The 17,518-nt window shown below is 39.3% G+C and overlaps 1 protein-coding gene across 1 annotated transcript in view; it reads right to left on the reverse strand.

Annotated features, from left to right (window-relative positions):
* The window catches only part of LOC126281673 (protein O-mannosyl-transferase TMTC1-like), a 568,931-nt gene that overhangs the window by 387,588 nt on the left and 163,825 nt on the right, over nt 1-17,518 (reverse strand). The window lies entirely within an intron of this gene.

A 17,518-nucleotide genomic window follows, 5' to 3' on the forward strand; every position in this document is an offset into this window, starting at 1 on the left:
CGATCTGTTGTATCAGAGCGGAATGTCGAACTTGTCTGCAAGGAATGGTGTGCCACTCGATGTAACACCGCGTAAGATCAGCGGTGTCAAAAATATATGCTAACCGAAACGGACTGCACACTTGTATCACGCCTTGTTTACGACAATGGATTTAAAGCCCAAACGGGCCAGTCAACACATTACCTGACTGGTGACGTGCATTATGCTCAGCGAAATGACGCAAGACTTCCAGAGCACCGACTTCCCAACATGGGTTTCAGTCCGCAGTGTGAGGAGAATGTATTAGGTTGATGAATAAGTTAGTAGCGTTTTTGTTTTGCAAGTTGCTATTCCGGTTGCTATGTGTTTATTTGTCGATTGTCATTTTTATTTGTAGTTGCTATATGGGTTTACATATTGTCGTGTTGTTATTTGGAGATAGTGAGTGGAACTATGGACGCTAGAAAATGTAGTGGCAAGTACAAAAATCGGAGCGTTTTCGAATATTCTTCTGTTTGAGTTAAATAGCGGAGTGACAACAGTGGATTCACGCAAAACCATTTTTACCGTGTATGGTGATAACGTCACTGGACACAGAATGGTTTGAATATCGTTTTCTATTTTAATGGATTATCTTTTTGACGTTAGTGACTCTCCACTCTCAGGAGGACTTTCGGAGATTGATCAAGATCGTTTACAGGTATTGATCGACAATGACTCACACCAGTGTACTCAAGAATTACAAAATTTGATGAACTATGGTCAGAAATCGCCTGGATGGGTACCTCATGCTTTAAGCCAAAATCACCGGGTGACCATAAGTGCATCTCTGCTTGCACATCATCAGTTGGCTCGTGAACAACACCGAATAATCCTATCCCGTATCGTTACTGGTGTCAAGATATTGTGTCTTTATTCTAACATAAGGAAAAGAAAGAAATGACTGAACCAAAGAAAACAGCAGTTCACCGTACAAAGTCCTGCGTTTACCTACAAACGATAATGTTATAATCAAAATATCCACGGGTGTACTGCCAGTCTATAGTGTCCAGCGGGCGCAATATTTCGGCGATCAAACATGTCACCATCATCAGGTGAACTGACGGACTGAGCTCCTTTGAACGCGCCGGCCCGGAGATCCGTACGCTATGGCTGCTCAGAGGGAACTGGGTTCGGTTGCGGCAGCGGCCGATTTAAATACCCTCCGCCAGCGGCGCGCTCCCTCCGCCGTCCGCGCCCCGCGCCACGGTATCGCGGTGGAACAGATTGCGACGGCGTCTGAGATGACGTCGGTGTGATGGCTCTGTCCGCCGTGGTCGTCACAACTATACGTTTGCTCGATTTACTCTTGATTAACCCAATCGCTGGTTCCCAAGCCTTGCTAAGATTATAGCCACAGTCACGGTTTATGAGGTCGTCATTGGTGCGAATTTCGATGGCCTCTCTAACAACGCTGTCCCAGTATCTCGACGTCTGTACCAGAATCCTCGTGCGGTCATACTCCATAGCGTGGTTTTCCGACAAACAATGTTCAGCGACCGCCGACTTGCTCGGATACATCAGTCGAGTGTGCCTCTGGTGTTCACGGCATCGATCCTCGACGGTACGCATCGCGTGACCAATATACGACTTGCCACATTGACACGGAATCTGGTACAAGCCGGCCTTCCTCAAACCGAGGTCATCTTTGGGGTTCCCAACCAGTGCACGAGAGCCATCACACCGACGTCATCTCAGACGCCGTCGCAATCTGTTCCACCGCGCTACCGTGGCGCGGGGCGCGGACGGCGGAGGGAGCGCGCCGCGGGTGGAGGGTATTTAAATCGGCCGCCACCGCGACCGAACCCAGTTCCCTCTGAGCAGCCATAGCGTACGGATCTCCGTGCCGGCGCCTTCACAGGAGCTCAGTCCGTCAGTTCACCTGATGATGGCGACATGTTTGATCGCCGAAATATTGTGCCCGTTGGACACTATAGACCGGCAGTATACCCGTGGATATTTTGATTATCAAATACGCCGGGAGAAACTCAAGAATCAGATAATGTTATACATCTGGTGGAACAGTGAAGGTCTTGTGTATTATGAATTGCTGCCCCTAGGTGTAACCATCACTGCTGACCGTTATTGTCAACACCTGAGGCGCCTTGCCGACGTAATCCAAGAATAACGATCAAGAATTCCGCGTGAAGTGATGCTACTCCACGATAACGCCCGCGCAAACTGTGACAGACTGACGAAAAAACACCATACGGGAGTTTGTTTGGGAAGTCGTTCCGCACCCGCCCTTTTCACCTGATCTAGAGCTCTTGGAGCTTTCAGTTTTTTCGCTCTCTCTCATGCAGTCTTCATGGAACTTACTTTCCGGATGAAAGTGCCCTCCGAAGATGGGTCGAAGGTTCTTCGTCTTGAAACCAAGTGATATCTACAGCCGCGGAATCGAAATGTTACCCCAGCTTAGGCAGACTGATGTAAATAGTGAATGAGAATATATTGTAGATGACTGAAGTCTCTGTTAGGGGTTATTTACGGGAAAAGGCTACGAACTTGTGCACCAACCGAATAGTTCAGGCCTCAGAAGGTTCCATGATGTTTAAGAAGACTTTTCCGTACCAAATCATTTCCTGATTCATTTATGTTATCTTCAATAGGAGGATGATTCAGTCAGCTTTTTCTGTGACTATGTGTTGCACTCGATTCAAAATTTTCCTGATCTTGATTGTTTCGATACTCCCTTATTTGGAAATGATATCAGCAGCATTGTTTACAGAGTTAAATATACACTTCCTTCCTTTGCCAAACCCTAAGGCATCTTATTATACCTCGACTGGTCCCTTAAGGCATCTGATCTTATTCCAATACAGAGCATCTACTGGAAACAGTACTTGGAACATCCTCGGAATTTCGCAGCTCTCCGGGATCTACTCATCAACAAGTCTCTTCGGTTGTATAGAGCACTACTGGAAAAAAGTTCTGGACTCAGTTCCTGACTGAAGATAGACTGTTATCAATGCAATACGCTGTGTTAGATGGTATTAACGTGAAATTTCTTGGAGAAGTCAAATTATTTTTCCGATATGCATAATGTTCTACCTATTTGTGACAATTAAATAAGATGTTAAGCAATCACCTTACCACTGTTTGTGAAAAATTTTGTCATAAATAATTATTGGAACAAACTTTTATGTCATCCTACGGGGTGGATGATGTGGTTAATAAATAATTACGACATTCCAAACATTATATGCTTCATGCAGTAGAAAACTAGTTGTGCGCTTCTACATAGTGAATACCACCCTTCAAATAATATACATTTATGAAAATAATTCTTACATCTTAGATTTTCAACGTGTTACTTGGGAATTGTGCTCGATGCTATGAAAATTAGATCCACTTTCGTTGTACCAGGACGCTGAGATGAACTAATGTTTTCTGTGCCATCGTACATTACCGCTGACGTCCTCTGCTCTTTTACTCGGAAACTTTTGTGCAGTGCATGTAACAAGCACTAGAAAAATTCCACGAAGTCCCTTGCAGCTGCTACCCACTAACATTGGGATTTGCGTCATCCACCGCTCCCAGTCCCTGCACAATATTACTCTGCGTTATAACGAAATTTTTATTCTACTTTTATGTGAAACGTCAGAAGATACTTTTACATTAGCGTTGAAGTTCAGACTATGGTCCTTCCTCTTTGGTTCTTTTAGCTCGTAGTAACAACTTCGCTTGTAAAAGCAGTGGAAATGTTATACCCATTCGTTGTTCAGTAAAGGTAGAATCAAAATTAAACTTCATTGAGGCAAACATTTATTTACTTCTTTATTAGCATTTGTCTTAAATATGTATATTCTCACGTGACTTCTTGTCTGGATACAGTTTTAACTTCCTCTCAAGGTAACAGTCGATTTTTTACGTCAGTTTGGAGTCTCCCTGAATAAGGTTATCTGAACTTGATTAATTAAAGCTGAAATAGTTTAGGAAGCGTGATAGCGAGGTACAAAATGTCCGTATAATCTATCATACTGAATTACAAAAGAATATTTATTTCAGAAGAGAAAAACTGCAACAAGAAATGACCTTCATTGCACGGCGTAGTATTTTTTTGTATTTCACACGTAATACATTATCTGCTGACTTCTGTCAATATCTTACTTTCATGTAATAACTGATAATGGTCATGGTTACGCGTTAATAAATGCGCTATCAAAATAACTGATGAAAAAAAGAATAATGCAACGGAAAACTTTTGCAGGTAGTGGATTTTAGGTCGTAGGACTAATTACTTAAGATTTAGGAGGGCTTGAAAGTTATCACTATGCAGTGACTATACTTTGGTATTCATAATACTACAAAGGAACCTTCCTCAAAGGTACCAAGGATAATTTTAAATATACAGAGACTGATCTAAAGGCGAATTTTAATCAAATACTGATAGCATGAAAAATATAAACGTCAAACAAATTGTCCTCTGTTTCTGAAATTCCAGGGTGTTTTATCTGTAACATGAATAACCTCTAGTGTTAGTGTCTCCTTTCATGTTACGTTAATCCAATCTATTGTTTACTAATCTGTGAAAGGCCAATGTATAGTCATGTAGACAAGTAATACGTATGCTATAAACTGAATTGTGGTACATGATTTCGAAAGAGGGAGTGTACATGATCTGCAATTGGAACGTTAGCTTTTGCGGCTTAACGCGTGTTATTTTTATGGGAAGAACGTTTTGCAGGAGACCAATACCAAATTAAATACGAATTTTGCCAATAACTGGTTGCCATGCAAAAGTTCATGAATGAAGACTGAGTTGTTGTTTTGTTGTCTCCAGTCCAAAGACTGTTTCGAAGCAGCGCTCAATGCCCCTCAGTGCCAGTCTATCCTATGCAAGAATCATCATGTCTGTATAGTTACTGCAATATACATTCACTTGAACCTGCCTAATGTATACAAGATTTCGTCTCCCTCTACAAATTTTACCCTCGTCTCTTCTTTCGAAAGCCAATTTCTTATTTGCGTGATGCCTCACGATGTACTTCGTAAACCAATTTCTAACACTTCAATTCTTTGGCTTGTCTGAACTCCTTATTTTTCAGAAATGCTTTTCTTGCTATAAACACTCTGTAGTTTATATCATCCCTACCTCGAGAATCATCAATCTACCTCGCTAGAACGAAACTGATCTTCTACTTTCAGTGTTTCATTTCCTGATCTAATACTCTCAGCATTGCCTGATACAATGCGACACTTTCCAGAAACTTTGTTTCCATTTTTTTCATGTTCACCTCATTATTCCTTTTAAAGATACTATGCATTCCATTCGGTTTAAGTCCTCTGCCATCTTTGACAGAATTACTAGGTCATCGGCTAACACGAACTTTTTTCTCCAGGAAATTTATTCCTTTTCTAAATTTTTCGTTAGAACTAACTCAGTGCACAGATCGAATAACATAGCTGTATGTTATGCAATGTGAGAAACATTCTTGGTCTATGTATCACCATTCTGAGATTTTGTCTTCACAGACGCCGTGTAGAGCACATTGTCCAACAACAAAACATTATTTTGTAGTGTGGCTCAGATCTGTGTTGAGTGTTGTTTGGTCGTGGGATTGTGCGAGCATGGAGTCATTCTGAATTAATTTTTGTTAGCAACCACATATCATAACATAAAGGCTCAGACTGTGTCAAAAGAAAATCATCTATAGTTTAATAATCAAATAATCGGTATTCTGGCCAAGAATATTGTTTGAAATTTGCACAGAAAATAATAATAATAATAATAATAATAATAATAATAATAATAATAATAATAATAATAATAATAATATAGGTTGATTCTTACACTGAAGATTACAGCAACCAGGCACTTTTTTTAATGCTATATGCTTATTTAAACAGCGCCATTACCGGTTTTAAACCGAAAGGTTCATCTTCAGATGGCTAGCTCACGTTTTACATTACATTTTTGTGTTTTGTTTCCCCATCTGATGAAACTTCCTCGGGGTGGTGATGCCAATGTAAATCCACGCCATTATGTTCCCGTGCAGGTTTCTCATCGTCTTGCAGCATCGGAAACTGTATAATGCACTTTACTTGGAAGTATGACGAAACTTTTAAGTTTGTGATTGGTGCTTAACATTCTGTGCATATACATAACAAAAAATGAATTGTACTGTTTTCGATGGTGCAAGATGAACATAATGGTGCGGGTTCTTCATTGGCATCACCGCCCCAAGAGAGTTTCGTCAGGTGGGGAAACAAAACACAAAACCTAAAGTAAAACGTGAACTAGCCGTCTGAAAATTAACCTATCGGTTCAATACTGGTAGCGGTGCTGTTTAAATATATATATGGTATTAAAAAGTGGCTGGTTGCTGTAATCTTCTGTGTAAGATTTAACCTATATTTTGTACACAGCCACGGGCTCAAAATGTCAGTTTTTAACAAAATAGCAATAATAATAACACAAAATTATCATAATGGAAATCTGATATTCTTCAACAATAACTGCAGTCGGTTCAGGCGACAAATAAATGGGCATCAGTCAAGAAAAGATATCACAATAGCTTTACAAGTGAATACACAGAATAACACAATATAAGTAAAATGAGCAACTGACACAGATCAGAGCTACACTCTATCAGAATCCACAGACTGTCAAACATGCTACAGAAACTACACACAGTTACGTATTATACTGACAAGATTAGACGCACAACACAGAAAACTTATGGCATAATATAAAGGCTGAATCACGATATCTACAGAGGTACAACAGCTACAATGCGATCTCTGTATATAAAAGAAAATGTCCTGCCTGTTTCACTGTTACACTTCGACCAGTTCAAACTGCCAAAAACAGATCTGGAAAGAGTGTTCATCTGACACTATAGGCAGCGTTTCAATAGTACTTTACGAAATTTCACATTCGAGGGTGTGAAACAGGGTTGAAATGCTTTATGAATATATATCACAAGTCGGAGCCCGGAATGTCAGAAGTTCGAACTTCTTAGGGAAGCTAGAATATCTGAAAAGGGACATGCTATGGACCAATCTAGATACAGTGAAGATCAATGAAGTGAAATGGAGAGAAGACGTGGATTTCTGGTAAAATGAGTGTAGGCTAATATCAATAGCAGTAGAAAATCGTATAACGGGATTAGGATACGTGTTACTGTGAAAAGTTCAGTGATAAGGTGGTTCTCAGAAGAATCGACAGTAAACCAACAAATACCAAAAGATATACATGCAGACGTCGCATGCTGAAGGGATAGATGAAAACTTGATATTCATGGGGGACTGGAATGCGTTTGTAGGGGAAGGAGTAGAAGAAAGGGTTACGGGAGAGTTTGAGATTCTTACTATGACTGAGGCAGGAGAAAGACTAATTGAGTTCTGTAACTAATTTCCACTAGTAATAGTCAATACTTGTTTCAAGAATCGCAGGAGGATGAGGTTTACTTGGTAAAGGCCCGGAGATATGGGAAGATTTCAGTTTTATTACATCATAAAATACCCAAAGAGTGGGACACGAAGGACTAAGAAATGAAGAGATATGATTGAAGACGGAAGTTATACGGAATGAAGAGTACACTTGAAGTTCTCTAAGGCTATAGATACTGCAATAAGAAATAGCTCAGTAGGCAGTACAATTGAAGAAGAATGGCCATATCTAAAAGGGAACCACAGAATTTTGATAGAAAAACATTGGGACAAAAAAGTTAATAGTGAAGAAACCAAGTGTAACAGAAGAAATGCTTCAGATGATCGATGGAACAAGGAAGTACAAAAATGTTCACGAAAATACAGGAATACAAAAATGCAAGTCGCTAAGGAATGAAATATATATGAAACACAGGGAAGCAAAGGCGAAATTGCTGCATGAAATGTGTAAAGAATCTGACAAACAAACGGTTGTCCGGAGGACTAATTCAGCATATAGGAATGTCAAAATAACATTCTGCTAAATTAAAAGCACGGCTGATAACATTAAGTGAGCAATGGGTATTTCTCTGCTAAGAGAATGGGAGAGGGATACGTGTAAATGGTACACTGAATTCCTTTAAGAGGGGGAATAAGATAGATTTGTGTGATGTGATAAAAGAAGAAACAGTAGTGGATTAAGAGGAGATAGGAGATTTACAGTTATAATCAGAACTGAAAAGAGCAGTGGAAGACTTACAATGAAATAGGGGACACGTATTATTCCACTATAATGCCTAAAACCAGTGGAGGATGTGGCAACGAGGCGACTATTCACGTTGGTGTGTAGAATGTATGAATCTGGCGATATACCAGCAGACTTCTGGAAAATGTCGTCCACACAATTCCAAAGACTGCAAGAGCTGGCAAGCGCGAATGTTCTGGCACAGTCAACGGAACAGCTCATGAATCTAGGACGTTGTAGGTGACAATGAATTTGGCTTTAGAATGATAAAAGCACAAGAGAGACAGTTCTGAGGTTGCGGTTGATAATGGAAGCAAGACTGAAGAGAAATCGACACATTCATAGGATTTGTCGACATGGACAATGCGTTAATCGATGTCAGATGGTGCAACATTTTCGAAATGTTGAGGAAAAAGAGGGTAAGCTGTGCGGAGAGACGGTTAATATACAGCATGTACAAGAGCCAAGAGATATAATAAGAGTGGAAGACCAAGAACATAGTGCTCAGATTAAGAAAGGTGTAAGACAGGGATGTATCCTTCCGCCCCTATTGTTAAATGTTTACATCGAAGAAGCAAAGATGAAAATAAAAGAAAGGTTCCGGAGTGAGGTTAACATAAAAGGTGAAATGATGTCAATGATACGATTCGATGATGACATTACTGTCTTCGGTGAAAGTGAATAGGTACATGAATGAAGTGAACTGTCTGATGAGTAAAGAATTGAGAGTAAATCTAAGAAAAAGTAAACGGAAAAACCTCATTATGGAAGCATTTTGAAAGGTAAACTTATGAAAATTTCTGTTTGGCTTCATGGTTTCAAATGAAAGTATACGTGTGACTGCGTTTTTTGGAAATTCTACTATTAAGTGGATGATAACAATTTATGCAAAAGTAATTTGTTATATTAAAAAAGGTGACATTGATTATGAAACCTTTGAAAATATGTCGCAATGGAGATAATTTCACAGCTGGAACTACGAAAACTAATATTGTTTTTTCGAATAGAAATTTTAAAAAAATACGGTTTCCATCACTTTTAGAAATTCAGGCCCTAAGTGAGTGAAATGGATGCTGAAACCTGTTGTGAAAATATCTTGTTATGGAAACAGAATAGCTGTTTGTTCAAAAGTACATTTGGAGATGGCTATGCACCTATGGCCTTAATTGGCGTGAAAATTTCATAAGGTAGTTTGTGAATAACATCAAAGAAAGCTATATAACAGTCACAGGACAAATTGTCTTTGTCGGAATTGGAAATAAAGAGAAACAAATCTTTAATTCATTAAGTTTTCAATAGTTCTAATTTATGTCTATAACTTTACCTTTGAAATACTATGCAAGCTAACCTTTACTGATAACAACGCTTGAGATGAGAGAATTCAGTACCGGGTGTAACATTATCGCCAATAGTTCTAGGACCACTTTTCAGATTTGTGTCTTTCTTAGCTCACTATATGGAATTAAATTAAACCAGTTGGCCACTTCACTCACACAAAGACTGTTAGTCTTGTAAAGAGTCACTAATTCTTTTATAGTGTGCAGTTTTACACACGAGCAATTGGCCTAACACCGCACATATTAGATGAAAAAAAAACAAAATTAATATAAAAAAAAGTCTTTGCAGACCATACAATGTTTGTGAACGATGCTGTAGGGGCTAAAATATGAAAATATAGCTCCTTGATATGCTACAGCCTCGCCTTGACGTACAAAAATTCCGCTTCTAAACTTATAATAGTGTCAATACGTTTGAACATACTGCTACAGACATCAGCTGATGTCACCACGTTTGACACCCTCTCCACTATACTTTACTCTACCAAAAACATTCAACTGCCCACCAATGGATGTGAGTTAGAATAGCATAACAATTGGTACTCCGCAAACTTGTTGAATAACCAAACTCTCAAAAGTTTCTTGTCCCTGGTTGTGGACTGCCATTTCGTGCTGGACACTAGGAGAAGACACTGTCAGCTCTCCTAGCAGACAACGTGCACATACAGGTTAGTCACGCCGGCACTGATCATTTTGACTTTGCAAACATGTTCCCCGGCTCCACAGCGCTCAGGTTCGAACTACCACTCGCTCCGTCATGCAGTTGGAGGACGTATCGAGCATAGAAATGCATAGCAACTACCCTCTCGCTGTGGGCGCCAGCGGAAGCTACCTGGTGACTCGATACAGGTGGCGGTGTGTCAAATGTGCAGCTTTACACGGTGCAGTAGCGACATTTTAATCTGGCTATAAGCTAGCTAGACATGATCGCTCATCTCGTTGAAACAGGGATCCTAGCACAAGTCAACCAACAGATGGTACAGGCTATTTTCTTCTTACTGGTCTCACAAGAAAAGAAATACGACTGCTTAGAGCAAATTACTAGTAATCACGGAAGCACAAACGCACGAGTGAAAACAAGGATTGTTACCAGCTGTGCATGATATCGTTGATAAATTGTTTCTAATAGTTAACTCTACATAAATTACTATTAAGAACTTTTTTATAGGTAGTATGCACGTACAGAAGGTTTGAATATGGTAATGGGAAGAAGTTATTAGTAGTTGTTCCAAGATAACTGCGTTTTACACGTGTGCAACTAACTACCCGTGCAAACTAGGTGCATGAAGAGACAGGGAGGCCCATACATCGATGCAAAGCCTCAAGAGTCTCCCCATCCTGCAAAAGGAGAAACGTGCAATAGTCTTCAATGTTCACAGTTTATGCCCCTTTGCTGCTTCGTTTCACTACGTCTCACTCTTAATTCAGTATTATCATACGCTTACTTTTCTCAGCCTGATTAATTCCATGGATGACAAAGACACAGTAAAAGTAAATAAGTGTCTACAGCTCCTCACAAATAAGAACAATCTGGCAACAGCAATGGCAGAGTTGAACAAATAAAGCCTTCGATCGTACTTACAGAGAAGTGTTTGATTGTTGGTTCTTGTTGCGCCGAAGCCGTCCTGGTTCAACTGCGAGCCGCTTTGGTTCATAAATAGTTTGCGTCGACCAGAGAATATAAAAGCGTACTGAAATCTCTACTAGAAATGCGAATCCATAAATTTGTTTTTGATTTGCAGATAGAACGGTAACGCGAAATATACCGCCTGGTATTTCTTCATTAGCTGCCAGGCAATACCTGTATGTAGAAGATCCATACAATGTAGAAATTGCTTCCTTTATATTTCACCAATTTCTGCTCCCAATGCATCCAGCTTACTTGTTGAAAGTCATTGCCTACGTAGGCCGCTTTATTTTTGAAATAAACGCTGTATTTCCTGATTTTTAGTTGTTAGGTAATCTTGCCGGCTTGGGCATTTTCAAACTATTTCGTCACATTCAAAAAAGTGATCTCATTTGTTTCTTACACATATTTGTGAGGAGGAAGGCCCATTTAATACTATCTCTAATAAATGTTACTTACCAATGTGGTAGTAATGGGCACAACAAAGATGGGTTTCCACATCTGTGTTGTGACCGTTATCGCCACGCTCCTAAGTAGTCTTAGAGATACCATTCTTATTAGGGATACGTTAGACGACGCTTCCTCCACACCAATGTATGGAAGATAAGAAATTTGAACACAGTCTTCTATATGACTGAGGTAGCGTGAAAACACCCAGGCGGCGTAATTAGCTAATAGCGAAAAAGCATTAAATAAAGTGTTTATTTCATAAATAAAAGCAGCCTACGCAAGTCATTGACGTCTCTCAATAAATGTACAGCAGCTTTTTACTCACAAATATGAAAGAGTACATCCGACTTAGACACAGAATCGAATTTATAAAAGCAACAACAAAATCTCCAGATGTTTCAATAACTTTGTGACGCTTCTATGTTCTCTCCAACACACCTAAAAATATCTAACAGTGATATAAAATGAAGAACTCTGAAAGCATGTTGTTTTAGTGATAGTACTTTTTCTTAATATTTAGTTTCATGGTTTTTAGAATCAGCATCTACGATTACACGTTTTTCTGGGTAAATAAAATAATTGATCTTTAATATTGTTTACCTGCACAATAGAAATGCAAACAAATGTTGGCCCCAGCCAGCCTTTAGCGAGATTAAAGGAAACCACTGTCCATTGACCAGTCGTAAGACTATATTTAACCTGCAGCTGCCTTTTTATCTTGGGGTAGCGTGGCTGGTTTCATCTAGGAGTGAATGGGATCATTCATGTGCAGGTGCTGAGAAAGATTTACGCACCGAGATATGTGCCTCTAGTTGTGTACCGGAGGGGGGGGGGGGGGGGGAAGGGAGAGGGGGGGAAGCACAGTCGCACACTAATAAGCGCAAGATGCTCTGGTGCGAAAGAGGGTTTTTATTGTTACATTATTGTTAATGATGAAATAATTTCAGAGTGGAAATAAGACCAATATAGAAGGAAACACTTCTCATTATAGTGCCATAAAATAAACAACGATTTGGACATATAAATAACTGTACAGTCACTATTTCCTTCTAAAAGTACAGTAATTGTCTTACGCGTAGAACTAAGAATAACAGTTGATCTAGTTCGGAGTTCCCTTTTTTTTCAGGTAACTCTAGAGATTCCACGTCCGACTAAATCATGAATATCATTCGACTGAGGTCTTATTTAAGTTAGTCTGCCGATGGAGATGACGGCAATGAACTGTCCATTACGAGAAGGTCTATTTTTAGGTCTCGACGAATTGATGATTTTTAGTTAAATAATATACAATGAATCAAAATTTTGTACTCTCCATTCATGATAGTGTAATATACATACCTGAGAACACAAAAGGCCTATTGATAAACAAATGAAAATAAACGGTATCTACTAACTACGTTTAGTAAATGTAGGTATATCAAATCATAAGTGTTAGGCGTATCTTTGTATCATCACAGAGTTTTAATTGGCGTATTGCTTAATGAATAACAGCAGCTACAGCTTCTGTGAAGAATTTCTCCACAACAGAAAAATAATTATTTTCATTTTTTCAGTAGTTGACTATCTTCATTCGGTGGTTCTTACTCCATGCATAACCATTGTCTATCAGTATAACTGTAAATCTGAAGAGGATCATGTCGTGAACGGAACGAGTCACCTTTGAATAAATGTGCCTTGAAATGTAGACTGTTATAACTAATTTTAATGATTATCCTTTGGTCGCTGAAATTTCCTGTAGTGTTTGTTTTAAATAGATTTGACTTTGGTGTTTGACTTTTTATCGTTTGAAAGAAATGTTCCTGACGGGGGATGTTCTCAACGCTCCGTCAACGTTGAGAACGTTAGAGAAGTAGCAGTCGAATTAGGAGCTTCTAATTGTGCTTGTTAATGGAAGTAGTGACAATTAGTGTACAGTTGTGTGAGTATCTCGAGACGAAAGGTGTAAAGGAGGACTACGGTCCCAATGGCACCGTGGCCAAATGGCGAAGAACAATAATCGTTCCATGAGAGACTGGGGAAGTGGAACTGCTCAATATCTAGCGTGGGGACGGCAATATGTGCGGAATTCGACCAGAGTGGTGGTATTAAACCCGCCTTATATTACGCGGACGGAATCTAGGACCGCGGTAAAGGGTACGCCGAAGCCGATGAAAAGATCAATAAGTATGTGTATTGGAATCGGCCGAGCAGCCGGGCGTAGTATTGGATTCGAAATTCCTAGCCAGTAAGACGCTTGCCCGGAGAGTAGCGGGCGAGTCGGTGGCGACTTGGGCGCCACCGCCTTCTATATTAAAGAATAATCTCGAGATCGCGGCGCTGGGCGCCCGTATCATTCATCGCTCCAGGTCGTGCCAGCGTCGCCGCCTCAGAGGTAGGCAACCTCGCGACGCGCCTCACCCCTGTCTCCCGTCTGGCGGCGAAGCCAGCAGTATCGACCTTTTTTGAGACGGCTCCATTCTACTATAGCGTCCAGATTTTAACGTGATTCCATTTCATGACTTCGTGGAGAGGATTGATCTGTCCGTCGCGAAGTGAGATACTTTAAAAATAAGTATAATACCCGAAAAGGAATCAGTAATGTATTTTACGTTATTTGACATAATCAACTCGGAGATAAGCGATCTGTGTTTATTGTAAGATGTCGATTAAGAAACAAAGGGTTTATCATTCAAGATCGCTAATATAATTTTTAGTGGTTATTAGTTTCGGCAAATTAATTAACCATCTTCAGACCACAAGAAATTTTTATTTTGTGTTCATCATCACACATCGTCGTAAATTTGTTTAAGCTGCATTGGTTGTTACATAACCTCACAATGTTTTTTATCGTCCCTATTTGTCTGGCGTTGTTGTTATTTGTTATTTGATATTTTATACAGTCAGTACGAAGATCTGACAAAGATCGCTTAACTGTAATTTAACTATTACAATAACACTATTAATCTGTAAATTTGCTAAGTCAGATGAATGGAGACTATACAAATATTGTAAAATTGTATGAGAACCAATGCAGCTAAAGCAAAATTATGACGATGTGGCTCACACGATTGTGATACACACACCAAACAGTTATGTGAAGATGACTAAATAATTAGCTGAAACTAGTAAACAGTAAAATATTACACTAGTAAGATTAATTCATGAAAATTTTCAATATATACCTCTTAAATTAATTTAAAATTTTATGGCCTGATAACAAACAGGAACATGAAGTAAAAACCAATACCAATGGCCCTGCAGATGTGGTATCAGTGAAAGAGCTGCGAAACGTCACAAAAAAATAAAAAATGTAGGCACTTACTAATAATATAAACAGTGTGCTGATTAAATGTACATCTTATCAACGAAAGATTGCTAATTTTAGTGAATGCTTGCTGACTGAACATACATGCTGCAGACAAATAGAATGAAGCTTTGCCATTCTCTGTTTCGAGAAAGACGATAAATGAAAGTGAGCAAATTGCCAAGGAATCAGTCTGCTATATTGGTTTTACAAGCTCTATGTTAATATTATAAACCTGATATTAATACTCTTACGCACTAATGTCAGAGAAACAACATGGTCTCTTTTCACTTAGGCGCAAATAACAGAGAAAAGAACGGGATTTGGATATGTTTTCATCGATTTTGAAAAGGCGTTTCACAAGGTAAAGGAAGAAACCATCTGGGAATCGGTAAGGGAAATGGCGGTTCCAACCCTTCACGGTACTTTCACTATAGAAAAACAATAAAATAGAGATTCACGTTGTAAGCAATGGAACATTGACATTGACTTCTGATCAAAAACTGTTTAATTTGTCAGATGTTAACAAGGACGCAACAGGAAAACATTTTATACAAGTCTTATGCATTTCATTCGTAACTACTGATCACTGTTCGCACAGCTATTCTCTTACCGTATGACTGTATGACGAGAGAAGGCACTGTGGAATATCGTATCTCTAAGTTGTGCTGAGTTTATGTAAACAGTCGACGAAATGGACTGGCCAATGCAAAAATTTTGTCTATGTGATTGATCTGAAGATGATGATTTAATTTCTCTGAAACTTGTAACCATTGCGTATATTTGTGCGATCTGGGCGAATAAACTTTTGTAATAAGAAGAACAACCGTGTCTTATTGTTGTCTTACGACAGATTTCATATCAAAAGAGACCAAAGAACTAATGTGACTCCCTTAGATTCAGACTACGCATTTTTACCACACAAGAAGTATGAAAATGATAAGAGCAAACATCGTACAAAAGATAAGAGCATGAAGTGTTAACATCTGCTCAACTGCTCAACTCTATACTTTAAGTCCAGCACGATCAGGCGAGGGTAATGTGTTAAAATCGCAAATTACTTAACTAAAATTGTTAGTACACGTATTGATAGGCTCCCATCCTAGTGATATGTCATCCAGTACAGTTTGGCAACTATTAAGTTTTATGTATTGTGAAATCTGTATTCTCAAATACGTTCTTTCAGCAGTTAAAATATCGAGTTCCGACACAAAATAACACAAAACACAGATAACCTAAGACTGTGGAATCTTTTGTGATGTTATACTGGGGGTGATATACTAATGAACTGAGAAAGATAATTTGAATATGTAGATGAGTTCTCGAAACACATCGTTGAAAATCTTAGTGAATTTTTACAGGGTAATTTTGTTATATTAACAGTTTATAAAACAGAATGTGTTACTTAGATATGTGCCGCGTGGGACTAGCCGATTGGTCTGAGGCGCTGCAGCCATGGACTGTGCGGCTGGTCCTGGCGGAGGTTTGAGTCCTCCCTCGGGCATGGGCGTGTGTGTTTATCCTTAGGATAATTTAGGTTAGTGTCAGCTTAGGGACTGATGGCCTTAGCAGTTAAGTCCCATAACATTTCACACACACTTAGATATGAACCAATGTCTGAGGTGATTTAAGTTATCCGAGTGTAAGATGCTAGAGTCCACGCTTAGATCCCTTTTTCTTAGTGTGAAATAAATGTTCTAACACCCTTACGTTACTGTACAAATTAAATGACAGTACATTCAATAGTTATATGAAGTATGAGCAGTGGAACCTCCATTGACTAATGGGCTGATGTTTTATACGTTCATTTAACTATATTATGAACACTGAATGGTTTTGTTGTTACTTTAATGACTGCAAATACCTATGGCTGTGAATCATCTAGAGGGGAAATATTTCTAAGTTTCAAGTGTCCGTGAATGAAAGAAGGTAAATGTATGCATGTTTATGAACTAGGCGAGTCGTAGATGTACGCTACAAGAGCTCTCATTTAAAGTCTGTGGTTTCCGTGAGCTCGTACTCGTCCGTATCGATTTCTCATCGCCGTTTCCTGACGAGCCAGATAAAGTTCCTTCCAGTTTTCTTTACGTCCCGCCGTAAACATTGTGGAGTGCCTGTTAAAACGTACGGCTGCTGTGTTGTAAAGACGTAGCGCATCAAATTCACGGAACTACCGTGACAGAAGCGACGTATTCATTATGAAGCGACAAGTTTTCACTCTATGTCACTGGAACAGAAAACACAGAGCAAAGTGGAGAGTCTGCTTATGATGATTCCGACAAGGATATTCTGCTATTACATCGCTACGAAGCCACACGTATTTAATGAGATACAGTTGGCTGAGTCTCTTCTTGCTTGCCCGTCTGAAACTTTGCCGTATACTTTCTGAAAGACGCCGCAGAACAATTTGCCATTGAGGCTTGGTTCCCGAGCTCCTGTCGATACGTTTGGAATCGACATTAAATAGTCGTTGTCACTGAAACTACTACAGTATTTAAGTTAAAAGGTCAGAGGGAGGCAAGAGAGTACGACCTTCAATAGGACGATGCCAGGGAAACATTTCGATGTTCGAACTCGCATTCGCACCGAGATCATCTTACCTTGAGCGACAAGAAAAGGAAGACACCAGTTGATTTTTGTTACAACGGCTCTATAATAGTAATTATATGATATACAATACAGCT

This window comes from Schistocerca gregaria, chromosome 7, assembly GCF_023897955.1.
Source record: "Schistocerca gregaria isolate iqSchGreg1 chromosome 7, iqSchGreg1.2, whole genome shotgun sequence".
Taxonomy (NCBI): domain Eukaryota; kingdom Metazoa; phylum Arthropoda; class Insecta; order Orthoptera; family Acrididae; genus Schistocerca; species Schistocerca gregaria.